Here is an 8,734-nt window from a genome sequence, read left to right as displayed (position 1 = left end):
AAAACGCATACATTATGCATCCTATCATTTAGAATGCATTCTGCATGTTTTGTGCACATAATGCGTTTTTTCCGCGAAAAAAACGCATCGCGGTAAAAAAAAGCAGCATGTTCATTAATTTTGCGGATTTTCTGCGTTTTTCCCGCTATTCTATGCACTTGGGAAAAAAACGCATAAAAAACGCACCAAAAACGCGGTAAAAATGCATGCGGATTTCTGGCAGAAAGGTCCAGTTTTTGTCAGGAAAATTTCTGCAAGAAATCCTGACGTGTGCACATACCAAAAAAGGTTTAAAAGCTCTAGGGGGCCGAATACTTTCGCAAGGCACTGTACCTTGGCATGATTTATTGACTATTCTAGTGTCTACCGATTTTTTTTTTTTTTTTTTCACTTTTCCTGCCCTCTTGGTTCTGACACGGCTACCTGACCACTCCTGCCAGCCTGCACCATTGTACAGCAGCTTATTCCATGGCCCCAGCACAGAGGCCCCTGTTTAAGTCCAGATCCCTGTACAAGGGTTAAAGCGTGAAGGCCAGAGTAACCCTTAGGATCTGGTAACCAGGGCGGCTTGCACTAAGCCTGCTCATGGAAGCCATTTAAGAGCTGTCAGGCGACCACTGACAGAGTGATATTACACGTAGCCTATATAGAGATTTAAAGGCTTTGACCTCTTTGAAAAAAATAAACCATGCTTCACTTACCATCACCGGGTCCAGCAGTGAGTATCCACTGCTGCTTCAACTGTCTGGTTTTGCCTGGGCACTGACGTCTCATTAACATCCCATTAGCTAATCAATTGGCCCAGCGACTATGCCCATGTAGACGGAACGACACGCTCAGAGCCACTGAGTTCAGTGAATGGCTGCCATGGTATAAGCATGATGTCAGCGCCACAGACATTACCATAAAACGGAAAGTACTTGCAAGCAGCATAATACAAAGAATAGCAGGTTTACCCAGAATCCTTTGCAGTAGGCGGAGCTATGCAAATCATCTCTTTCCACCCCTGTCTAATCCACAGCGCTTGGAACCGCCAAGCGTGCAATGCTGCGGATTAGTTTCTAAATTTACACAGCCAACCAATTCCTACCTGTGGACACGTGTTTCGGGCTTTGTATTTCCTTTAAGTAGAGGGCTTTTCGGTCTCTTTCGTCCCGCTACATTTAGCCCAACTTGGGTCTCTCCCTAAGGTGGCTAGCATATATGTACAGACATTACCAGACACCAAGAGCAGCACCAGAGACTTAGCGCTGGTACTGGGGGCGCTCAAGAAATCAAGTTTGATTTTTTTTATCCGAGGATGAAGATTTTCTTTAAGAGTACAATCCTTTTAATTTCTATGTTTGTTTATTACGTATTATTTTTTCAAATTTTACAATCATTTTCTTAAAAAAAGAAATTTAATAATTTACAATAGAAAAAGATATTTACTTATTTACAATAAAAAAAATTGAAAATGTAAAAAAAAGTATCATACCATTAAAACCAAGCACCACACAATAAACAAAAGAAAACCCCGTCCTTTGTGTTACAGAAATGAATAAACGGAGAGCTGGTACGGTGTAATACCCTAATCCCACCCCTAGCCCAACCCTAACCTTAACTCTAGCCTCAACCATAACTCCATCCCAAACCCCAACCCTAGACCAACCCTAACCCTAGCTCGAACCCCAACCCTAACCCAAACCTAACCCTAGCCCAACTCTAACCCTAGCCCCAACCCTAACCCTAGCTCTAGCCCCAACCCTAGCCCAAATACTAACACTAGCCCAACCCTAACCAAAATGGAAAAAAATATATTTTTTATTTTATTATTTTTACCTAACTAAGGGAGTGATAAAGCGGGTTTGATTTACTATTTTTTTTATTTTGATCACTGTGATAGGGTCTATCACAGTGATCAAAATGAACCAATAGAAAAAATTTCCTATTGTTGCCAGCAGATCTCGGCAGGTGCACTACGCATGCGCCAGCCATTTTCTTCCCAGAAAAAGACTCCGGTGGCCGGAGGAGAGGACCGAGGGATGCAGGAGGGTCCAAGGACACCTGAGGTACCGGAGGGCTCAGGGGACTCCATTTCTCTCTTTTCTGATGTGCTAGATCACATCAAAGGAAAATTAGATGGGAAATCTGACTTTTTTTGCGGTCGCCGTTATTCTGTGAATAACGGTGATCGCAACACTGGAATTGGTAAAAAAACAACCCGAAAAACAACCCGAATCATGTTCTCTGGGGTTCCAGCTACTCCTGGTAGCCGAGACCCCCAGAGAATTTTTGACTCTGGGGGGCGATATACGTTTATTTCTCAGCGCCGTTAAAAAGTGGCGCTGAAGAATAAGTACTCTTGACTGCCGCTGTTAAAAGGCGTATCGGCAGTCGTTAAGGGGCTAAAAAGACATTGAAACACTGGAGCAAGTTCAGGGAAGAGCTACCAGGATGGTGAACGGACTGCAAACTATGTCCTAAAATGAACAGTAAAAGGATCTGGGAAAGTTTAGCTTGCAAAAAAGAAGGCTAAGAGGAGACTTAAAGCTGTCGACAAATATCTGAAGGAATGTAACAGTATAGAGGAATCATCCTTATTCTCATTTGCACATGGAAACACAAGAAGCAATGGAATTAAACTGAAAGAGAGATGATACAAGTTTGATATTAGATAAAACTTTTTGACAGTGAGGGTGATCAATAAGTGAAACAGGCTGCCAGGAGGAGTGGTGCGTTATCCTTCAATGGAAGTCTTCAAACAGAGGCTGGTAGATATCTATCTGAGATGGTTTAGTGAATCCTGAATTGAGCAGGGGGTTGGACACGATGAACCTGGAGGTCTCTACTAACTCTAACACTGGGCAGCACGGTGGCTCAGTGGATAGCATTGCAGCGCTGGAGGCCTGGATTCAAATCCCACCAAGGACAACATCTGCAAGGAGTTTGTATTTTCTCCCTGTGTTTGCGTGGGTTTCCTCTGGGTTCTTTGGTTTCCTCCCACATTCCAAAGACATACTGATAGGGATTCTAGATTGTTAGCCCCATGGGGGACAGCGATGATGATGTGTGCAAACTGTAAAGCGCTGCAGAATAAGTTAGCGCTATATAAAAATAATATATTATAAATAAAGATATTATGATTCTACATTCTATGTCATTGGGGGAATTTTGTATACTTGATCTGTATTGCAGCCACTAACCCCACAGGCAGATTCTACTGAGACATAGGCTGCCGTCACACTAGCAGTATTTGGTCAGTATTTTACAACAGTATTTGTAAGCCAAAACCAGGAGTGGGTGATAAATGCAGAAGTGGTGCATATGTTTCTATTATACTTTTCCTCTAATTGTTCTACTCCTGGTTTTGGCTTACAAATACTGAGGTAAAATACTGACCAAATACTGCTAGTGTGACGGCAGCCATAGAGATGCAGTGTATTTCTATGTCCCTGGATTCTAGAGGGATAATAAAAGAAATGTTTTTCTTCTTCCTATAAAATTACTAAAAAATAATGAAAAAGAATTACATAAATTCAATTTTTATTGTGTTTAAAAAAATAAAAATAAACACCAGAAATCAGCAAATAACAGACATATTTGGTGTCCCTGTAATTGTAACAATGTACACAAAACATTGATCAGTTAAGGCTTCTTTTACACTTGCCATTTTTTTGCAGCCCGTTTTTGCAGCCCCAATAGATTTCTATGGGGCTGCAAAAACGGGCTGCAAAAATTCATCAGAGCGCCGTACGTCGTATGGCTGTGAGGACCATACTTACAGCAGTGAAAAAATATCGAGCCTGCTCGATATTCTTCTCGGCTTACGGACACGGCCCCCATTGAAAATCAATGGGGCCGCAAAAACAACAGAAGCTTGTTTTTGCGGTGCACCATGAAGAACGTATTTGCGGGATGCTGTTTTTTTCCCTACTTTTTCTCTACTATTCGAAAACAAAAAAACGGCGATCCGCAAGATTGTTGCAGCCGTTTTTGCAGCACACCGTGAAAATTACAGCAATACGGCCCGCAAAAAAAGGGCTGCAAAAAAACACGGCAAGTGTAAAAGAAGCCTTATTTATGGGGATTGGTAAATGGGGTAAAAAATGGTATGACTGATATTTTTTCTCTACTAAAACAATAAAAAAATAACAAAAATGTAACCCTGAGGTCGTGTTCACTCAGAGTTTAAAGGGATTCTGTCACCTGAATTTGGAGGGAACAATTTTCAGCCATAGGGGCGGGGTTTTTGGGTGTTTGATTCACCCTTTCCTTACCCGCTGGCTGCATGCTGGCTGCAATATTGGATTGAAGTTCATTCTCTGTCCTCCATAGTACACGCCTGCGCAAGGCAAGATTGCACCTTGTGCAGGCATGTACTATGGAGGACAGAGAATGAACTTCAATCCAATATTGCAGCCAGCATGCAGCCAGCGGGTAAGGAAAGGGTGAATCAAACACCCGAAAACCCCGCCTCCATGGCTGAAAATTGTTCCCTCCAAATTCAGGTGACAGAGTCCCTTTAAATACTATGTTTTTTCTACTGCTTTTTTCTGTGCATTTTCTGCACCACACAACTCAATAACCATCTCCTTTGACTATTGCATGTTTGCTTCATGTCTTTTATACATGTGCCTCCATATTTAATGCATTTTTGGTGCAGATGTGAATACGTGTTTTAATGCTTTTTTTATAATACAGAAAAGCTTTGATTATGCGCTTAAAGATGCAACAGTGGGTTTTTTGTACATGCATTTTTTTCAGGGTCCACATAGAAACCTATAGAGAAAAAAGCACCAAAGCCGCAAATCTATATTTATTTAAATTGAACTGTTTCAATTCTCTGCACAATGAGTGGATGGGAGCGCCAATGTTTTGGAGGAGTGCTGGTGAGCCCCTGTTCCTTTGTTGCTCAGTTCAAAGGAGACCTCAGAGATTGGACTCCACCTGATCATAATTAGAGTTGAGCAAATTTCTTCGTGTTCCTGCATATTCGGCAAGCTATAGCATTTTTTGGTCTTATGATATTGATGTCCTAGCTGTAGGATAGATCATCAATATCTCATCCAAGGAGGTTTGACACCTGGCATCCCCAATAATCTGATATTGATTACCTTTTTTAGAGATAGGTCCTCAATATCACTTGACAGGAGAACCCCTTTATGATCCCTATAAACATTAGATGAACGCCAGTGGAACTGGATTATTTTAACAAAACCTGATAACTAATTAATGTGGTGTCAATTGTCCCCAGACAACAGATGTTGAGGGAAAAAATATTCGGGCATGTTGGATTTCAACACATCATATCCTATGTGCTCATGAGATTTACCTCTTCATACTTAGATCACTTACATTCTTGGAACATGTATGCATGATAGCCCCATTTTGTCATAATTGAGCACCGATAGCAGATACTAGGGCACCCATGGATTTCATATAAGGGCAGTAAAAAAAAAATTTACGCCAATGGCAAAAATAATCCTGGCACGGAACATTGAACGCCATAACTATTTAGCTCTATATAACTAAGGCAAAAGGAGATATAACAAATACAGAAATCTATCAAACAAATCATGAAAATTTAGGAAATATTTCATTTTCCCACCATTTGTATTTGGATAAATGTCATTAAATTGGAAAACAATGCAATATATGGTAGACTAAGTAAGAGGCTTTTGGACCCTACTTTTACAATACACAAGTGCAACCATATTGAGACTATAAGCAGACAACTAATATTTTTTTAGAGATATCCGTGGTAATAGATACTACACTTGAAGAGATTCCTTTGGGCCGAGGGAGTGAATCTACACAACAGCATACAATATAGCAGTCTCCCGGGAGGGTCCTTCTTGTAGCAGCTGCAGAGCTATCACTTAAGGGCTCATTGATGTGCAATTATTTGATCATGGGGTGTGTTTGCTTTTTTTTAGCTCTGTTTTGCCTGACAAATGTTAAACTAAGAAACTTTTAATGTTGTGAATACAATTGAAAATATATTGAAAAGGCTGATTTCAATGCACATTGTGAGGTTTTGTAAACAAGTGAAACAATAATTAGGAATACAGAGTAACTGGGCAGGCAGCTGATATACATATAGAAACTTCCACTGGACATACAAAAGTGTGTGTTATATGAATCCTGTAGTCTGTGATACATCATATACAGTAAAAGTTTTTGGAAAGTACTGATGCATATTTAGGTGTAATAACTGCTATAACCCATTAATAACATATGATACACTTTTGCACAAGTTATTCAAGTAGTTTTTCTTTTTTTTTTCTTTTTTACTATATTGGCTTCTATTTTTTATAGTTCATGGTTCATACCAAGTAAATTGTTGAATCAATTCTCCAGGTTGTAACAGTTGTGTGGATACCTAATATGTGTAGGTTTTTTGTTATATGTATGTAATAAAATGCGTTTTATATGACAAATATATGGACAGCTATTTCCGGACCAACCTTGTGGTCTCCCTCCAGAACTCAACATTCTCTTATATGTCTATAGAACTGACTTGAAGCCAAGAGACTCACAGCCAATCTATAAGTCGCAGTTTGTATGTGGACCGTGAAACTCAAACTTGTATTGCCGGCCTTAGCCACATCCAATCTGTCTGTGCACTGGTGTTCATCATCATTTCAGTCTTTTTGTGCTTTTTTATGTAAAAAAAAAATGAATGATAAAATCAATGATAAATGTAATTTAGGGCAAAACTGATTAATATATGTAGGACTGCTTCTTTTGATTGGCTTACACACAGAAAAAGTATCTGATCTCTGCCAAGTCAGCTCCTTGACCCCTTGTACAACACTGCTATGATTTTATATAAACCTATTGCTACATTACAGATAAGACTGCCTTCATCCCCAACTAGCCTGGCCTCAAATCTTGTAAGCACCCCTCCCTGGGTGTGATTGATATCCTGCACAGTGACTACCATCAGTCCCCGCAACTCTCAGTACATGTGTGTGGCATTCTGTTCACTAGCCATGTAGTGAAGCTGATTGTACACTATTCGGCTTCATTGTACAATTAATTGTGCATGACAAGGGAGGCAGTACGTCATGCACATGCGTCAAGATTTGCAGGGGCCCGATGGTGACATGCTTCTGTGTTGGATGTCACTCACGTTGCCAGGGTTCCTCGAGATTCAGTCCCAGGCCCTTCCTCTTCTCTCTATACACTGCCTCTGTTACGCAACTGCCTCGTCTCAGCGGGGGTTCACTTACTTCCCCTACAGCCACTGCCCTTTGCTGTGCCCCATGTTAAGTTTTACAAATTACCCGCCATGACATCATCTGCCTATTTAAAGCCCACTTAGACACACACCTGTATCTTGGTATTATGACTCCTATTCCTGTGTTCTCTCTGGTTGCTGTGCTTCTCTATCAGCTCATGGTCTACTTCTGCATTGTGGCCCTGCATACCTGCTGCCTTTGTAAAACTTAATTTCTCCAAAACTGAAATTATAGTGTTTCCTCCCTCTACTAACCTACTTACCGTATACATAAAATTGCAATTTTTTAAAGTGGTTAAACCATAACTCCCAAGCAGCACACTCGCTGTCAGGGGCTTATATTTGACACAGAATTTTCCTTTATTCAACTGTACTTAGACAGATGCTGGCTGATAACTTGTTCCTGCAACTTTACTTGAAAACTCACATTTATTATAATGATGGCTGGACCATAAACAGAAAGCATATTTTTCTTTTAGATTGTAAACTTGTTAGAAGGACCCTCACTCCTCCTATAACTGTCGAATTATGTGTTAGGCCGGCGTCACACTAGAGAGGAATACGGACGTATGAGAGGCACAAAAACTACGCATTGCACACGGACCAATGATTCTCTATGGGGCAGCTCCTATCTGCCGTATATTTCTCAGCCGTATTTTACGGGCTGAGAAAATCGCAGCATGCTGCGTTTGTCAGGTTATTGCGCAAAAAATTCACCAATGAAAGTCTATGGGGGTGAGAAAAATACGGACTACACACGGCCCATCAGTGTGACTTACGAGAAATACACAGTAGTGTTCTATAGAAAAGCCGGCAATTCAGTGCGGTGAACAGTAAAATCACACTGACTGGTTAGAATAGAATAGATCAAATAAATGTCTACACATATCATAGGTATATATATATATGTATATATACAGTATATATATATATATATCATTGAGACATATATATATATTTATATATATATATATATATATATACAGTGCAGACGAAAGGTTTGGACACACCATCTCATTTAAAGATTTATCTGTATTTTCATGACTATGAAAATTGTAAATTCACACTGAAGGCATCAAAACTATGCATTAACACATGTGGAATTATATACTTAACAAAAAAGTGCGAAACAACTGAAAATATGTCTTATATTCTAGGTTCTTCAAAGTAGCCACCTTTTGCTTTGATGACTGCTTTGCACACTCTTGGCATTCTCTTGGTGAGCTTCAAGAGGTAGTCACCGGGAATGGTTTACCCTTCACAGGTGTGCCCTGTCAGGTTTAATAAGTGGGATTTCTTGCCTTATAAATGGGGTTGGGACCATCAGTTGTGTTGAGCAGAAGTCTGGTGGATACACAGCTGATAGTCCTACTGAATAGACTGTTAGAATTTGTATTATGGCAAGAAAAAAGCAGTTAAGTAAAGAAAAACGAGTGGCCATCATTACTTTAAGAAATGAAGGTCAGTCAGTCCGAAAAATTGGGAAAACTTTGAAAGTGTCCCCAAGTG

The sequence above is a fragment of the Ranitomeya imitator genome, chromosome 3 (assembly GCF_032444005.1).
Source record: "Ranitomeya imitator isolate aRanImi1 chromosome 3, aRanImi1.pri, whole genome shotgun sequence".
In the NCBI taxonomy this organism is placed as follows: Eukaryota; Metazoa; Chordata; class Amphibia; order Anura; family Dendrobatidae; genus Ranitomeya; species Ranitomeya imitator.
Note: the sequence above shows the minus strand (reverse complement) of the source record.